Below are 19,237 nucleotides of genomic sequence, written 5' to 3'. Positions count from 1 at the left end.
TAGATAAAACTAGAAATAACAAGCAGAATAAAATCAAATGTATAAAATGTAGTAAAAATAGTGGAAACTTGATTATGGAAGAGGCCAAATCCTAGGATGACAGCATAATACTACAAGAAGTCAAAATCGTCTTGATTTACACTGCTTTAAATATCAGGAGTCTCAGAGAATGAGTCAGGAAAGGCTGTGGGCCTGACAGTGAGGTGGACATGGTATCTGGCACTTGGGTAAAAAGCATTCAAGAACTCAAATCCTTATGTTTTCCCATTTTACACACTCTATAGGAATCTGAAGATGTGATAACTGAAAAAAGTTTGACACATGATCTCTGAATCTCAGGAGCTGGGACAGGATATAAGTAGGAGCTTGGGCACATCATTCCCAAATAGGTAAACTATGAATGTAGAAAATTTGATTTCTTTTTGAACAGTTCCTTACTATAGGTTTCCAGGCATTGGCTCTTTAGATAAGAGGTTTAAGCATCTAAAGTATCTTTCAGTCTCCAAGAATCTATAAAAAAGATACAAATGTATGAAAAAAGAACATAATTAAGAGAAAGCAGATAAGAAGAAAAAACTGCATCCCTCATTTTACAAACTCAAGCAGAAATCTGAGTGTTTCTGAAAGAAACAGGGTATGATCTATGATTTTCCAATTTGATGGTAAAGATTAAAACTCCAAAAGCAACTGAAAAGGTGGATAATCTTAGGATCTAGATTCCTCAGTAGAAGGTGATCCAGAAATTCTGTCTCTGTAGCATAACATCCACACAAAAACTGCCTGAGGAGGATGAGTTTACTTATTCGTATGTTCAGGGTTCAGCCCATAGCTTCTGAGAAGTCAAAGCAACAGGAACTTAAAGCAACAATGTATATCATATCTATATTTGAGAGGAGAGAGAAATGAATCACATCAAGCATGTTCCATTCAATGCCTAGTTTTTCCTACACATCAGGATCCCAACTCAGTAGTGGTACTTTTAGGCTGGGTCTTCACATATCAATTGATACCAATAAGAAAATACATGAGAAAAATTCCCACAAACCACCTGATCTAATGAATTCCTCATTGTGTCTCTCCTCCCAGTTGATTTTAAATTGTTTTATGTTGATAATTAAAATAATCACAGTCTATATTATGTTTGTAAGCATTTTATTAAGCATTTTTGAATTTATGTTCATTGGGGAGATTGGCCTGTACTTTTTGTTTCTTGTTTCTTTACCTTTTTTTTTTGTAATATAGTGATATGCTGAAACTGGACCTGAACAAAGACAATAAGCAAAAGTGGGTGGGGAAAGCTCACAGGGCCTCCACCCCACAGGAAGAACTACAGGCAGTTAAGAATGCTGAGAGAGGGGGAAATAGTTTTCTCCAGGGAAGAGCACACCAGTTTGTTATCTAATAGAAAATGGTCTGCCCTGAAAACATACATAGATGTAACACCATAAACACTTAGCAGGTGATGTTCAGAAATATAATAACAATAACATAATAACAATCAGCGATAAAGGAGATTATGAATTTGAAAAAGAACAAGGAACAGTATAAGGGGGAAGGGTTGGAGGAAGCAAAAGAAGAAAGAAACTTTAACACGAATTGCTAAACAGCCTTATTATTAATAAAAAACCCAGAGCCAGATACTTGGTGAAAGCTGAAAGATCAGAGGAATAGAACAAGCCAGCCACAAGTTCTTACCTCTAAGAAATCCTCAGTCCAAGAGAGAGCTACTTCCTGTAAACTCACTCCCTGCCCTGCCATCTTACTTCCTCTGTCTGCTTAGCTACTTCACTTCCTCTTTCTGCCCAGCCATATCACTTTCTGTTTGTCTGTACAGACCTCCAGTGTTGGGATTGAAGGAGAATGCCACTTAGCCTGGCTCTGTTCCTAGTGTGGCCTTGAACTCACAGAGACACAGATGAGTCTCTGCCTCCTGAATGCTAGGATTAAAGGTATGCACTACCACTGCCTGACTTCTATGTTTAATATAATTTCCTCTGATCTCCAGGCAAGCTTTATTTGTTAGAGCACAAATAAAGTATCACCACAAGAAATGATGTAGTTTATAATAGAATTTCAAAACTAAAAAGGTATTGAAAAAACTCAGAGTATTTAAGGAGGTTTTCAGAGTGGAGTGCTTTGAGTTTCTGTATTGAAATCTCTGCTCAATGTCAGAATTATGGTTGCAATTTGAAAAGCTTCCCTGTGAAATTTCAGACAATGGGTAGCATTTTATTTTGGTCTTAGAAATTTGCTTTTATTAGCGAAGCTCTCCACCTGGCAACAATCAGAACATATAAAGAAAAGTTCACATGCAAACATAAAATACCTCGGGCAGACTGACCATTATGGGACGCACAGTTCCCAGATAAGTTGAACCTGTTCCTCTGGCTCTGAGAACTCAACTTGCTTTTAAAGAAAGAAGCTACCATCCAGAATCTGTAGAGCTGGAGAATAAAAACATGTCCAAGGACAGGCTAATGTTCACACACACACACACACACACACACACACACACACACACACACACACACACACAAAAATTTTCATTTCAAATTGTTTATGTTGTAAATAATTTTCTATATATGAAATAAAATATACTATCATGGTATAAAAATATTGAAATATTTGTGTTTCAAACTTCCCAAGACTCCGTGCAAGAAAGTAAAGTTTTTCAACCTGCAGAACTAGCTTCATCAATGATCCAGAGTTGGGGATGAGTTAATTTTGTAAGATAACTATGGGACTCTGGTCTGCTATAAGAATTACAGGATATGGCACCAAACACCTTCAAAGATCATGAGCACAGTAGTTGCTTTATCTCCAAGGTAACTAACTACAGGGGATGAGAGGAGATGACCTTGCAATCCACAAAGTTTTGTTCTTGTTTTCTTGCCAGGAAAAGAGAAGAAAGGCAAGAGGAAGAAATGTGATCACTCTCTGCTTGGCTTCTGGCTTGTTGGCATGCCTAGAGCATAGACACTGTTCTAAGATGTAGATATGGTTACATATGTTTTATGCAATAGTAACCTTATGAATTTGAAGCAGAATTGAGCTAAGCAAAGTACATCTTGAATCTTCACAGTTAACCTTTATGGATCTCTGTGGAATACGATAACATTTTTTAAAAAAATTTTTATTGAGGTGTAATAATGGGGACTGATGTTGTTTTGGATGAGGATATCTGTGTGTGGCTATCTATATCTTTTTTATTTCTGAGAGGAGGGAGATTTTATTTCTGTTTTCAAATGAATAAAGTGAAGTTCAGGGATTTTAAACTAACACATCCCAGTCTCCAACTAAGACTCAAATTAAATACTTTCATAGCAAACATAGGAAGTGGTTAAAATCCATTTTGAAGAGTTGTTTAAGTTGAGCAGTCTGTATGAAATTAAATTAGAAGCAGGTATACAGAACAGTGTCTCTGATTCAAAAATGCTTATAAAGGAGGAATTAGAATCAAGATAGGTTCCTTGTCCCACAGACAGGAGCCTATCTGTAATAAAGTTTGATCACATCTGTGATAAATTTGGTTAAAAAAATTTCAGTGAACTTAAGTGAAGATTAATTCATTTCTTTAATTTCACATAATATTTCTAATTTAAGATTTACAACTTTCTATTTTTTGAATAAACAGTTCTTTGTTTATAAAAATCACCATTAAAACAAAGTCTTACTTCAATAAAAATGAATTTTAAATCACCAGATTCATAAGCACACTAGAACAGTGATTTCTAATGTGCAAGTTATGGAATTACTATGCAAAAAGTTACTCTGATTTAATAGATATTGGCTTTAAATTTCATTGATTTTATAATTTGTCATATGAACCAGGAGCACAACCTATTTCCTTGGTTCAAATTTTTGGAAGTAAGACGTGATCACCCAGGAGGCAAAGCTACATCAGAAAGAGAGGCCCTTCCTTCCAGTCCTCCTTTGGATGTGATTCTTCAAGAGGAACGCTGTTTGCTGACCTGTGTAGTTAGATTTTTGAGTGTTAGAAATTGAGGAGAAGCTTAATACACAGTTAATTACAAAATAAATAACCCTTACATTCTAAATTGTATGCCTCGTTGATCTAATAGGAAAGATATGCATTATTATGGTCAAGATGGGTAATTTTCTCTTTTACTCTGCCAAAATATGGGAAGAACAATTAAACACTTCAGTGTTTTGTTTTTCTTTCAAATTTCACCTTAAATAGCAATTACTTAATGTTCCATTTTCTATATTTAGTTTAAACTTTCACTTACCAATGTAAGTCCCTTGGAAACATTGCTATCTCAATTTGTTCTGAGAAAAATCCATTTCTAGTAATCATTTACATATATTTCTTAAAAATATTGAAGTATGATTTTTTTAACTTTGAGAGCAGAGCAAATGGTGATAGAGAAAAAGTTAATTTTCACATAGATGACATCGGATTAGCTCTATACTTCATATACTTTTACTGCTTTATATATAAGTATACATGTATATCACACACAATTATTTAGATGACTATATGTACATATATGTATATATAGTATATCTATGCTGTTATAATGCAGTAGTGGAAACTGTACTTATTTTACTGAGAGAAGGAAGGATGACAACATCCTGAACATAGAAGAATTTTACTGTGTTAGTAGAATATTTGAAAAAGAGAGAAACTATCAATCAACAACTCAGTACCTAAAACTTTTATTCTGCATAACCTAAGAGTTAGGTGAGTGGCATCATAGTTTCCCCTAGGTTTGCTTTAGGCAGGAGACTCTGTTAGAAATATGCTGAAGAATACCAAAGAAAAAGCAAAACAACTATAAAGTTAAAATTAATTATGCATTAGAGAGTAGGTCAGTTTAGTGAATATACTCTTCATTTTTTGCATATATCACTCATGATAATATGTTCTATGTTTTACCATTAGTTTCTACTTCTCTGGCTTTAGCTTAGCCAGTAGAAGAAAAATTAAAAATGATCTAAATTCCATTATTTAAAAGTATTCCTCCAAGTCATTATTCATCTCTGTCATGACTTCCCTCACTGCTCAGAGAAATTATCATTGGAACGCTGAATTTCTGCCTTGATTACCACCTACCTTAGTATTCAAACATTTAAAAACAAAACTTACAATCAGGTTATCTTTTCCAATACTGTCTCAGCAATAACTAACAGTGTACAAGACATAGCAACAATTTACAAATGTTTCTTAAATACTCTCCATGAGCGACCATCTGGGGAATATAGTACTATTGATGCTCTCTTGGCATGCATTTTTGGATGAGGATGTACTTTAAAATCTGATGTTGAGAGTTTTTAAAAATTCTAAGTAGTGAAAGTTATATAAACTTTGTAGAGTGACTATTAGGTATGGAAAGAAGACTTTTTAATCTTGCCTTTTACACTGGCACTTTAAAATGTGGCCTGAAGGTGGCAACGTTGAATAAAGTTCTACATTTATTTTTTTTGTCGTCAAGGCTTTTACGGATAATTTTAATCAACGTCTTATATCTTAAACATCGTCTACACACTTTTATTTACTATAGTGTACAACAGAGAATTTTACTGACTTTTATACTGTAACCTTGACTATAAATGTGGATGGAAAACATTTACAACTTTGAAGAATGAGAGTTAATTTAGGCAATGTTCAATGTAGCTTTGCTCAAATTTTCCAAGTGTAAAATCAGTTTTAAATACAACCTATGCTTCTTACTAAGAAAATTTGTATCAATAGATGTGTTTAAGTATCTGCTAGTTCCTATATTTTGAGATAAAAAATTATTTTCTGCTAGATTTATTCAAATTGAAAACAAAAATTTAGTGTTAAATATAATTTTAAATAAACTGATATATTTATTGAAGCGCCCTACAACAGATGCCATATAATACCATTACAATAACAAACAGAACATTGGCAATCACTATAATGTACAAGTTTACTAATAAAGAAAATCTTTTTGATTATCAAACCTTGATGTATATTGTCATAGTTTCTATTTTTGTGAATTTTGGGGGTCTTAGCAACTTAATAAAGCAAGTTCTACTAATCCATATACACCTGAATCTTCCAAGCCTCTCTGAGAAATAGAAAGGTAGCAAGTAATGTGTCACAGAGGTTAATTGACTTCATATGAGACCTGTCAGTGCACAGCTAAACATGGATCCCTGAAATTCTTATCTCCAGACAATAACAACTGCCCATGGTTATGATTCTATTATTAAGTTTTCAGACACTGGATACTCCAACCACTCCCTAGCTTCTGGAAAATAGATAAATTCATGTTTTGCCCTATTTAGGATTTTGTCATATATATATAATATGTGTTCTGGATGAGGTTTTGATGCTCGGATGCATACCATAAAAGAGTTCAAATGCATCACTTCTGTAAGCTAATAATTGGTCCTCTTCTACATCATACTAAAATAAGGACATAGGATATTGCCTTATATTCTCTAAGGAGGCACTTTTGAATCAATTAGAACTATTAAAGGTTAACTTAAGATTGACAAATAAAGAAACTGCCTTGTCTGATGAAAATGATAGGAGGGAGATTGAGGTCAAATTTATATGACTTCTGTATGAGAGATTTAAGTACTGTAAGACAGCAAAAGGAGGTTAGTGCGTAGGAAACTAATCAGGAACTGGACAGATCCAGAAGCAGCATGGATCAGATGAATCCCTGTAGCAGGTGCAGAGAAAATGTGCCCACAGGCTCTATTCACAGGTCTTCAAGACTCTGCACATACCTACACTATTAAGAGGAACTGTGTACCACTGTGATTTGTCAATGTACAGTTGCCAGATGAAGAAATCAGATAGGTAGCATGTTCTATGACAGAAACTGAATCTTCATGAGGACTGCTGTTTTTTTGTTTGTTTGTTTGTTTTGTTTTTTTTCCCCTTAATCTCAGGCTAGGTTTACTGATGTTTGTTGGCATTTTCATTTTACATGAAGAGCTCTTCCTCCTCTCCAAGAGACTGGAACAAAATCTCTATGAGACTGGAATAATACACAGAGGTTCTACATGCTCCAACCTTGGATGCTCTTCTCTCATATCATTAGTCAGAACTCTGGACCATAGTCCAAGTACTAGTCCAAGAATTCTGGACTCTAGTTCCAAGGAGGAACTAGACATTCTTCTTTTGTAGATATCAGAGTACTCAACCTAGCTCCTCTTTACATTGTATACTATGCATGTACCATAGCAATCCACAGCATTGTGTTAACGGGACAAGAAATAGGATTTGATTAAGAAGTCATTCTTAAAATTATCCCTCTAACAAACTTCTTCTACCAAAGCTAGCACTAATATAGTGTTTTTATGAAAGTAAGTATAACTTCTATTTTCAAATTAATAATTATACAAATTGAATTCTATATTTAAATCTGAAATCTTTTTTTATTGTACTTGATTGTAAAAAGCTTATTAGGTTCAAGTCTATAAATTGAGCTTAAATAGACAAGGAGGACTCTAGTAAACAAACAGGTTTGTAAGCATATGTTTTTCATTATCTTTGGCCTTCTATGTCCTTAGAGAATGGTCCATCATTTAGTAATCAAGAATGAACAAGGTTTCTAGCAGTGCTTTGCATGTAAGTACAAATCAACTTGTACAGTGTATGAGAAACTTTCTTATTACTGAAACATACACATTGACTTGGACAGGAAGACAGATGGACAGATATGCACATATATACAGTTCTTGGAATGTTGAAAAGCTACTGCTTCATGAAAAACCCCAAAAAATATTTATCTCAACTCCTCTTGCTTTCCTTTTCTTTTCCTTTGTTGTGCTAAAAACACTCTGAACAAAAGCAGCCTGGGGTAAGAACGGATGTATTTCAGCTTACAAGTTGCAGTTCATCATTCATGGAAGTCCGAGTAGCAGTTCAAGGAGGAACAGGGCAACATGGATGAACACTGCTTACTGGCTTGCTGTCTGGCTCACACTCACCTAGCTTTCTTCTACTAGGGATGGTGCCGCCCACAGTATTCATTCTACTACCATGTCAATCATTTATCAAGACAATCTTTCACAGGACAATCAGATTGAAGCAATTCTTCAATTGAGACTAGGTAACTCTAGGTTTTGTCAATTTAGACAATGAAAAGTCACAGCGTGTCCTTATGTTATACTGTAGGTTGTTATATTGAAAGTGTTTATTTGTTTACTTTTCTTATTTTATTGCAGTTTCCATGGGACAGGAGATATATATTATTCCTATGTGTATGTATCTTCAGAGTCTCAAACAGTATATGGTTTAGAATAATACATCTTGAGAAAATATTTGTTGACTGGTAGGTTGAGTGAATGAATCGTTATTGAGCTTTGGCAAAGGAGTTTACTCTGGTGACTCTAGAATTTCTCTTAAACTCTAGTTTTAAGGTATGGTAAAGTGATATTAATGAATGAAGTCAGCCACTTAAAGGAATTTCTTTGTCTATCTTATTTTTTCCAGTTTCTCACACTATTTGCTTGATTCAAAATCTGTCTCTATATTCAAGGAAACAATATTATGTTGGGCCTCAGACAGTGCCCTGTGGTTCTTTAGCAGTTTATGTAGTACTTTGACTCTACTTACTATATTTGAGTCATGGGCCAGTTCTAAACCTCAGGACATCCTTAAAGTGAAGAGTACTCTCACTTTCAGAGAGACGCAGTTTTGTCATTAACGTGACTTGGAGCAGGTCCTTTCACTATAGTAGTAACAGTGCAGGTGCAGTGCAAACCATACCCACGACATATGGAGTGAACAATGCACATTTCATAAGGTTAAGCAAGGGGGAGTAGAAGTGGAATTCCTATTGTGATGAGATAAAAATCGTGCTCTAGGAATTTCTGCAGTGTAAACTAACTTGTCATTCATTCATGCCATCACTCATTCATTCATTCTTTTAAAATGTCTTTCCAGTCTACTTGAGATAAAGTATTGGAATAGGCAGGGGACTACAAAGGGGCGATGACAATGGCAGGCTTCTATAATTCATTGCAATTCTTTTATTCTTTTCTCTTCCCTTGTTTAACTAGTCTCTTTGAACTTTCTGGTCTAAGGGGAAGAGCTTAAAATTTAACACGGCTTGATTTTTTAATACAAAAGAAATGCCTTACTTTCTCAATTTCACAATTTAATGAACAGACTCATTGGCTCAGCATGACACACCAATTCTTGGAGTAATTAAGCTTTCGATCTTGACGATACTGTATAAAATGTTTAGTTTGCTATTACTAACTAGAATTCCCTGAAAACAAGCAGGTGAAGTAAATAGAACAATGTCTTTTCATGAATTGGTAAGCTCATGTCTTTGTAGCATTGATAAATATACCTTTGATTGAATATTCTAGAGTTTATGTATCCATTCACCTTCTAAGGACACCTTGGTTTCACCTAACATATAGCACTTATGAATAAGTTCCCACAAGCATCCATGCTCTGTGCACAATTTTTTTTTTTTTGGTAAGGTGCTAAGGAGCAAGATTGCTGCATTATTTGCCTAGAGTATGTTCTGCCTTATAAGAAACTGCCAGACTAAAGTAGAAGTGTCTCCTTACCATATATAAATAAATAACCCTGAAGCTCCAATCTTCTCTAGCATGCGATACTGTTATTTTTCTGAACTGTGATCTTTCTAATGGAATTTAAAGTATATATCTTCATTTTTACTGGCATTTTTGTGATGGTAGAAATGTGCATAGTTTTTGTCTATTTGCCATTGGAATAGCTTCTTTGGTGAGCTGTTGAAGTATTTTTTTTTCTTTGCCCATTTTAAAATCAGGCTATTTATTTTCCTGTAGAAATTTAAGGGTTCTTTGTAAATTTCAATGCAAGTCCTTCCTGCCTGGGTATTTCCTGCAGTCTATGGGTAATCTTTCTATTCACCTAATAACAGAGCATCAATTTTATTGAACACCTGTTTTTATGTAGCTTACTGTATCAAGCATTGCTGTTTCTAAGAAGTTATTGCTAAACCTAAGGACTTTGGTTTGGGGGTTTGCTAGTTTTCCTGTATGGTTATATCTATGCTTACATTAAGTTGTCTTCTGTGAAGTGTGTAAACTGAATGTTTTCACTATTTGAATACACAGTTTTCACTGTAATGATTAAAGCAGCTTATTTCATTGTTTTATTAATGAAAAATGGTTGGGACTCAGACATTAGGGTAAAATGTGATAGATCCACAGAGTGATGGAGAAAATGATCAGCAACATCTACTCTCCCTGCTTCCCCACTTGAAAGGGCCTCACATCTCCTTTAGCCACCCCCCCATTCATCTTCTGTGTCCATCTATCTCCTGTGAGTCCACCAGAAAATTTTATGGGTCCATTCTAGCCAGCTGAATGTGGACCCTGCCCTCTGAACCAGTGCCCGACTTGATGCTCCATGTTGGAGCAACAACACCAATAAATCTCCTGCAACATTTTCCTCATTTTGTCTAAATAAAAAGGAAAGCTTTTAACTCTAAAATCATAGAAATATATACAATAAGAACAATTATCAGGTAAGAATTATATTCACAATGTCCAGTCAATTCATATTTGGCAAATTCAGAGAAAAGACTCCATTATCTAACCTTTCTTGGTGAGCCAAAAGTTTTGTACCTAATTTATTTTCTATCATAACTGAGGAAAACCATAATGATAACTACCTCATCTTTATCTACAACCCTATCAGAGACCCAAGAAGGATATATTGCCTGAGTAAACAGGAAGTGCAGAGCAAACAACATCCAAAACTCTAGGAATGACAGAGACATCTAGCTATCTGGACAGTCAGCCCAAGATTCCTCTGTAACTTTGGGTTATCCATCTTCACCTTGCAGGCATAGAAAATCTGTCAGATTTTTTTGTTAAGCAGGAAATTTTGAAGGTCTGTCTTACCTTGTCTTGGCAAAGTTCAGCATCACCTTTTTATCTCTTCCTTGCCCAGTTTGGACAGCATAGTGTCAGCATTTGAAGCAAGGGCTGTTTCTTGCCCAGTGGCTAACTTTGCTACAAAGAAAGCAAACTCCCTATGAACCTATGGAGGTTCTTTGATACCCATCATCTTTTTATAAGTAAATTGATGTTGTCAGAAGCAGATGTGTCTCACTGTTTTGAAAAGCCCTATGTTATTGTGCTGTGGATATTGCTCTGTATAAATAAAATGCTGATTGGCCATTAGCTAGGCAGGAAGTATAGGTGGGATAAGCAGAGAGGATAATTCTGGGATGTGGGAGGCTGAGCCAGAGAGACACTGCCAGCCGCCGCCATGACAAGCACCATGTGAAGATGCCAGTAACCTACAAGCTACATGGCAAGGTATAGATTTATAGAAATGGGTTAATTTAAGATATAAGAACAGTTAACAAGAAGCTTGACCCATTAGGCCAAACAGTTTAAATAATATAAGTGTCTGTATGTTTATTTTATAAGTGGGCTGTCAGACTCTGGGGCTTGGCGGGACTCTGAGAGAAAACCCTCTAACTACATTATTGAAACCTTTTAAGTGTCATATTCTGTGAGTCTCTGACCTTGAAAACATGCCTAACAAGACCATAAGTTTGATTGTTATAGATGACTAACCTGTCTTTCTTTATTTTCCTAATAGCTTTCAGTTACTAGAACTTTACATTTTTAAATGAACTGCATAGGTACAATACATTAAATAAGAATAGAAACATATATGCAGTATAACAAAAATAACCTTAAGTTGGAAGCAATATACAAAAATATCTTAAACAAGGGTAGAAACATATATACAGTATTGTTATAGGATATTATTTTAAGATATGTTACTTTTGTTTATGTTGCATTTATTTATCTCTGTGAAGCTGTGTTACTGTGCCTGTCTGAAAACTTCTGATGGTCTAATAAGGAACTGAACAACCAATGGCAAGTCAGGAGAAAGGATAGGTGGGACTGGAAGGCAGAAAGAATATATAGAAGGAGAAATCTGGGAGGAGAAAAGAAAGAAGGAACCAGAGAAAGAGGAAGACTCCAGAGGCCAGCTGCCCAGCTACAGAGCAAGCCACAGAGTGAGAGTAGAGTAGATTTACAGAAGTAAGAGAATGGGAAAAGCCCAAAGGCAAAAGGTAGGTGGAATAATTTAAAGTTAAGGAACACTGGTGAGAAAAAAGATAAGCTAGAGCAGGATATTTATAATTAACAATAAGCCTCCATGTGTGATTTAGGTGGCAGTTGGATGGTGGGTTTCCCAAAGAGAAGAAGAGCAAAAACAAACAACAACACATATAACAAAAATAACTTTAAATTTGTATCAATATACAAAAATCCATACCAACATAAAATATTTGAGAATGTGTTTGGGGGTTGGGTGCTATGGTAGGGAGATCGCATCAGGAAAAGCCTTTACTAGTAATCCCTGTCCACATGGCAGCTTTGAAAGCCACTCTACAATCTCACCCTAAGTTTTATATCAGATAAAGTGGCTTTTATTGTTTTTTTTCTTTAAGTTTTTTTTTTCATTTTACATACCATCCCCAGTTCGTCTTCCCTCCCCTTTTCCTCCCCCTACTTCTCCTCAATCTATCCTCCCCCCATGCACTCCTTAGAGAGGGTAAGGCCTCCTTTGGGTAGACAACAAAATCTGACATACCAAGTTGAGGCAGGGCCTAGCTCCTCCCCTCTGTATCAAGGCTGAGCAAGGTATCCCACCATATGGAATGGGCTTCAATAAGCCAGTTCATGAACCAGGGATAAATCCTAGTCCCACTGCTAGGGGTCCCACAAACTGATCAAGCCTCATAACTGTCACCCACATTCAGAGGGCCTACTTGGGTCCCATGCAGGTTTCTTAGCTTTCAGTCCAGTGTCTCTGAGCTCCAATAGCTGGGGTCAGCTGTCTCTGCAGTTTTCCTCATCATGATCTTGACCTCCCCCCCCCACTCTTATATGCCAAGTTGGGGGAGGGATGGAGAGGGAGCCATTATGGACAAGGGAGGAACCTGGTGCAAGGGAAATTCTCAGGATACACAAAGATGGCCCCAGTTAAGACTTCTAGCAACATTGGAGAGGGTGCTTGAATTGGCCTTCTCCTGTAATTAGATTAGTGACTACCCTAATTGTCATCATAGAACCTATATCCAGTAACTGATGGAATCAGATGCAGCGATCTACAGCCAAGCATAGGGCTGAACTCCTGGAGATCAGTTCTTTTATTGTTTTAACAATAAAATATGGTTGGAAGTCAGATATTAGGGTAAAACATTTTCCACAGAGCAATGGCGAAAATGATTAGTTCTACTCCCCACGCTTCCTTGCTCAAAAGGGCTGTGCATGTCCTTTGGCCCCTCCTTATTACTCTTGTTTGCCTGTCTACCTCCTCTGAGTTTATCAGAAAATTCCAGGGTTCACTCTGGCCAGATGAATGTGGACTCCACCTTCTGAACCAAGGTCCAACTTCACTGGCTGTCTCGAAGCAACAACACAAATCTCCCACAAGCTTGATTTGTTTCTTTTACAAAGATCACTGTTTATATTTATGTGGGTCAGTTTCTTGATGTCTATATTCTAACTAATGACTTATCCATTTATCCTTTGAAAACACTAACTTGTTTTGATTTTCCCATTTTGCATATTGAATATGAGTAGTATGAATCCAACTTTGTTCATTTCCATCATTTCTATGTTTGATATTCATTCCAAGTATTTTACCATTCTGTATTATCTCTAGAGTCACCCGATAAATGTGACAAAGACAATGTTTTTTAAATTTAAATTTTTAAAATAATATAAAAGCTCATAGATTTTATTCTGACATTTTAAAACAAATACGTGATTATTCCGTGTTCTTATTCATTGTTCTCCTTCACTGCCCTTCTTTATTCTATGTCTCTCCTTTTGTTCTTTCCCACTCATCTCCCTGAACATGCCTCCATTCTGCAATCCTGGGTTGGCTTTTTTTTTTAACCACAGTGATTGCCAGTTTCATCAACTGTACCTGAAATGTCAGCTAGTTCCATGCCTAACTGATTGTTATTAATAGTGAAACAATAAACATGCATGTGCAAGTAGTCTATAGTTTCTTGACTTGGGGTCTTTTGAGTATATGCTCAGGACCAGAAAGAGTAGCTGGATCAATGAAAGTTCTATTTTTAGAGGAACACCCTCACTATCCTTCACAGTGACTGCACCTATTTATATTTCCAAGAGCAAAAATGTTTTGGTTCCTCCTCTCCATGTCTACACTAGCATCTGTGAATATTTGTCTTCTTTTGTACTCTTTTATTTATTTTATATGTATGTGTGCATGTACATGTGCATATGTGTTCGCTACAATGACATATGAAGGTTTCAGGACAAGTAATGGAGTCAGTCCTGAATTTTCACCATAGGGGTCTCAGGATTATGCAGGTTTTCTGGCTTGGTACCAGGTGCTTTCATTCACTGATCTTTCTTGCAAGCCCTTAGTCTTGTTCTTGATGAGAGCCATTCTATCTTAGGTAAGATGGAATCCCAAAACAATTTTAATTAATATTTTCCTGATGCCTTGTTACTGGAAATATTTTATGTGCTTTGGGAATTGTTTTCAGAAAGCCTTTGTCTGTGTGCATACCTTAAGGTATTTTAGCTATGCTTTTCTCTACATTTTCACAGTATCAAGTGTAGTTTTCAATTCATTTATGAATGATTTTTCAGCGAAATGAACAATATAGATCTAATTTCATTCTTTTAAATCAGGGCAACTCAGTTTCCTAGCACTATTTCTTTAAAAGGCTTATTTCCACTGTATGATTTTGTTTAACATTAAGCAACTACAGGTGTATGGGCTTGTTTTTCTTTCTTCTATTTTATTCCATTGCTCTATATGTTTGTTTTTGTGACAAAATATTTTCAGTTTTGGAACTGTTTTTGCTATTTGGGTTCCTGAGTATTTCCATACAAATTTTAGATTTTTTTCATAGTTCTGTCAAGAATGTCATTGATATATTGATGGGTATTTATTTCAATCTATGTATCACTCTTGATATGTGTCCTTAAGTTTCCTTGTCCATCCATACATTTCCCAAGTACAGTACTGGGATTACAGGCCTCATCTTCATGCCTGTTTTAAGTTGCTAACTTTCTGTTAATGACTTTTGATTCTATATTAATAAGAGTTTGTGGCTTCTTTTAATTTTCTTTGCCTCTAAAGAATACTGTAATCTGTCATCATAGAATGAAAGAATTATTTCTTCTGTTTCATATTCTGAAGAAGATTGCAATAGGTGGTATGATTTCTTTCTTAAATGTCCAGTGGAATTTGCTGTTTTTTCACATGCATAATATATTTTTATTACTGTATTTATAAGTCATCTTATCATATAACATTTTATATACTGATTTTATATATAATAATGTGTTATTGAATACACAGATGGTGCTGCAGTTTTGAACAAATTGTGCTTGATTCACTGAGGCTAAAAATAATTTTTATGTTATTTTATTTATTCTTTTACATATATATTTCCCATTTTTACATTTGTCTGTCATTCTGATCAATATTATTATCATTTTCTTTTTTATTTAAGAAATTTTTTATTCATTTTATATACCAACCACAAATCCCCTCTCATCTCTCCACCAGCTTCCCCTAAACTTGCCCCCGACCCCCCATCCCCTCCTCCAAAAGTGTAAGGGCTCCCATGGGGAGTCAATAAAACCTAGGACATTCAGTTGAGGCAGGAACAAGCCCCTCCCCCAAGCATCGAGGCATCCCACCATAGGTAAGGGGCCCCAGGAAGCCAGCTCATTCACGGTTGCTGGGTCCTAATGGCTCCTTTGTGGGAGGGGATGAGAGGGCATGGCATCAACAACACAGACACAGGGAGACAGACGAAAGGCAAACAGCAGACTTGCTTATTCGGTAATGGGGAAGGCCTCATATACCCTCCTCCCAGCACCTAGCTGTGTGATGATCTGGTGATATTGAGTGGTTGTCCCTCACTGGCTGGGCATGATCAGGGGATTTGACAGTGCCTGTTGCTAGGCCCTCAGCTGACTCCAGGTTGGCTAATAAGGAAGTACATTATGTGCATGTCTTGGCAAGTGATTTAAGTCAATTTCTTCAATTCTATGGGCCTGTCATTTTACAGTGCACCAGGGATAGATTCTGATCTCACTTCCAGGGGCTCCTCAAACAGACCCAGCCATACAACTGTCTCCTGTATGCAGAGGGTCTAGTCTGGTCCCATGCAGGCTCCACAGCTGTCGGCCTAAAGTTTGTGAGTTCCTACAAGCTTGGTTCAGTTGCCTCTGTAGATTTACCCATCAAGGTCTTGACTCCTTTTACTCATATACTCACTCTTCTCTCTCTTCAGCTGGACTTCCAGAGCTAGACCTAGTGCTTGGCTGTGGATCTCTGCATCTGCTTCCATTAGTTATTGGATAAAGGCACTATGATGACAGTTAGGGTATTAACCCATCTGATTACTAGGGTAGGCCAGGACAGGCACCCACTCCACTATTGTTAGTAGTCTAAGCTGAGGTTGCCGTTTGGATTCCTGGGAGTTTCCCTGGCACTAGGTTTCTTGCTATTCCCATGATGTCTCCCTCTATCAAGACATCTCTTTCATTGCTCTCCCTTTCGGCCCCTCCCTAGTTCAACTTTCTAATTCTCTCATGTTCTCATCCCCCATCCTCTCCCCTCTATTGCCCCCTTTATCCCTAGTTTACTCATGGAGACCTTATCTATTTTCCTTTCACAGAGTGATCCATGCATCCTTGTTAGGGTCTTCCTTGTTACCTTGCTTCTCTGGAGCTGTGGGTTGTACTCTGGTTACCCTTTGCTTTACATCTAGTATCCACTTACGAGTGAGTACATACCATGTTTGTCTTTCCGAGTCTGGGTTACCTCACTAAGGATGATATTTTTCTAGTTCCATCCATGTGTCTGCAAATTTCATAATGTCATTGTTTCTTACAGCTGAGTAGTACTCCATTGTGTATATGTACCACATTTTCTTTATCAGTTCTTCAGTTGAGAGGCATCTAGATTGTTTCCATATCTGGCTATTAAAAATGATGATGCTCTGAACATAGTTGAGCAAGTGTCCTTGTGAAATGATTGAGCATCCCTTGGATATATACTCGAGTGGTAACATTGAGTCTTGAGGTCAATTGATTCCCAATTTTCTGAGAAGTCACCATGCTGATTTCCAAAATAGCTGTCCAAGTTTGTATGCCCACCAACAGTGGAGGAGTGTTCCCCTTGCTCCACATCCTCCAAGATAAGCTGTTTTCAGTGTTTTTGATCTTAGTCATTCTGACAGGTGTAATATGTTATCTCAGTCATTTTGATTTGCATTTCCCTGATGACTAAGGATGTAGAACAGTTCCTTAAATGTCTTTTGGCCATTTGAGATTCTTCTGTGAAGAACTCTCTGTTAATATCTGTAGCCCAATTTTTAATTAGATTGGTATTTTGATATCTAGTTTCTTGAGTTCTTTATATATTTTGAAGATCAGCCCTCTGTCAAATATGGGGTTGGTGAAGATCTTTTTCCATTCTGTAGGCTGTTTTTTTGTCTTATTTACTGTGTCCTTTGCCTTACAGAAGCTTCTCCTTTTCAGGAGGTCCCATTTGTTAATTGTTGTTCTCAGTGTCTATGACACTGGTGTATTTAAGAAGTAGTTTCCTGTGCCAATGAATTCAGACTACATTCTACTTTCTCTTCTGTCAGGTTCAGTGTAGCTGGAGCTGTGTTGAGCTTTGATCTATTTGGACTTGAGTTTTGTGCATGGAGATAAATATGGATCAATTTGCAATCTTATACGTGTTGACATCCAGTAATGGCAGCACCATTTGTTGAAGATACTTTCTTTGTTTCCAATTTAGAGTTATGGCTTTTTTTTTTTTTTGGTCAAGAATTAAGTGTTCATAAGTGTGTGGATTAATGTCAGGATTTTCAGTTTGAATCCATCGGTACAAATGCTGGTTTTTAAGCCAATATCAAGCTGCTTTTATTACTATGGCTCTATTGTAGAGCTTGAAGTCAGGAACGGTGCTGCCTCCAGAAATTCCTTTATTGTAAAAGATTGTTTTAGCTATCCTGTGTTTTTTTTTCCATATGAAGTTGAATATTGTGCTTTTGAGTTTTGTGAAGAATTGTTATTATTATTTCCTAATGAATATTTTTAAATACAACTTGCAATTGAAACATAATGGAAACTATACAATGTATTTTGTCTAAGAATATCTGTATATGTCTGTTTTCATAGATAGTATAAGTAACAAATTCTATTTTTCTTTTTGTATTTCTAATCATTTTACATATCATACACTTTTTCTTATATCATTTCTCTGTAGAATATTTGCAATTTTTAGTCCTCTAAAGGTAAGATTTAAAAGAAGTAAAAAAATTTTTAAATTTTATTTTATGTACATGAATATTTTTACCTACATGCATGTTTGTGCACCACATGCTTGCAGTACCCACCAAAGGTATAAGAAGCATCAGATCCTCTGTCACTGGAGTTAAAGGCAGGTTTTAGCTTCCAAGTATATTCTGGGATCTGAATCCTGGTCCTCTGCTAGAACGAGTACTCTTAACAACATACCTTTAATCCCAGCACTCGGGAGGCAGAGGCAGTTGGATCTCTGTGAGTTCAAGGCCAGCCTGGGCTACAGAGTGAGTTCCAGGAAAGGCACAAAGCTACACAGAGAAACCCTGTCTCGAAAAAACCAAAAAAAAAAAAAAAAAAAACCAACAACTGAACTGAACCATCTCTATAGTGTCAAAGGTAAGGTATCTTATCCTCCACCATTTTTTGAAGATTTTACCCCTCATATTTTATTTCCAGTGCTGTACAATACATAAGGATTTGTGTCTAACTTTATAGTTACTGTTTACTCTCTTTACCTGCCTATGTTGCTTGGGAGAGGTAGGAAGTCCATGTTTCTTAGAGCACTAAGAAGTGTTGTTAAATTTTCAGGTGTTTGTTTAATTGTTCTATACATGGCTGGTGATCTCCAAGCACTTTACATCAGAAGTTTATTCTAAATTTTAATGTTTAACATCTGCAAAATCCAAATACCATTGTAGTTTAAGTGAAGCGATGGATAAGCATCCACCATTGTAAAAGTTTACAACCAGTCAGAGCCCTTAGCTGCCATTTCCAAGGTGCTATATGAATGTAGAGATCCTTTTATGTGTTGATCAAGCTAGAGGAGGGCTTATAAAAGGGCCATAATGCAGGTTATCTCTGAGAAGTGAACAAGATAAAGGCAAAGATTTTACATAAACATGCAGAGGAAAAGGACTGTGATTTTCTGGTT

General features: G+C 36.3%; 2 long non-coding RNA genes across 7 annotated transcripts in view; both read left to right on the top strand.

Annotated features, from left to right (window-relative positions):
- Positions 1 to 19,237, top strand: part of LOC121830295 (uncharacterized) — a 148,579-nt gene that overhangs the window by 103,556 nt on the left and 25,786 nt on the right. The window lies entirely within an intron of this gene.
- Positions 283 to 5,901, top strand: LOC143273958 (uncharacterized). Its single transcript, XR_013052317.1, has 3 exons — positions 283 to 389; positions 1,835 to 1,949; positions 2,897 to 5,901. It is a non-coding gene; the product is annotated as an uncharacterized LOC143273958 (long non-coding RNA).

The sequence above is a fragment of the Peromyscus maniculatus genome, chromosome 6 (genome assembly GCF_049852395.1).
Source record: "Peromyscus maniculatus bairdii isolate BWxNUB_F1_BW_parent chromosome 6, HU_Pman_BW_mat_3.1, whole genome shotgun sequence".
Lineage (NCBI taxonomy): Eukaryota > Metazoa > Chordata > Mammalia > Rodentia > Cricetidae > Peromyscus > Peromyscus maniculatus.
Note: the sequence above shows the minus strand (reverse complement) of the source record. Positions and strands in the feature narration are given on the sequence as shown.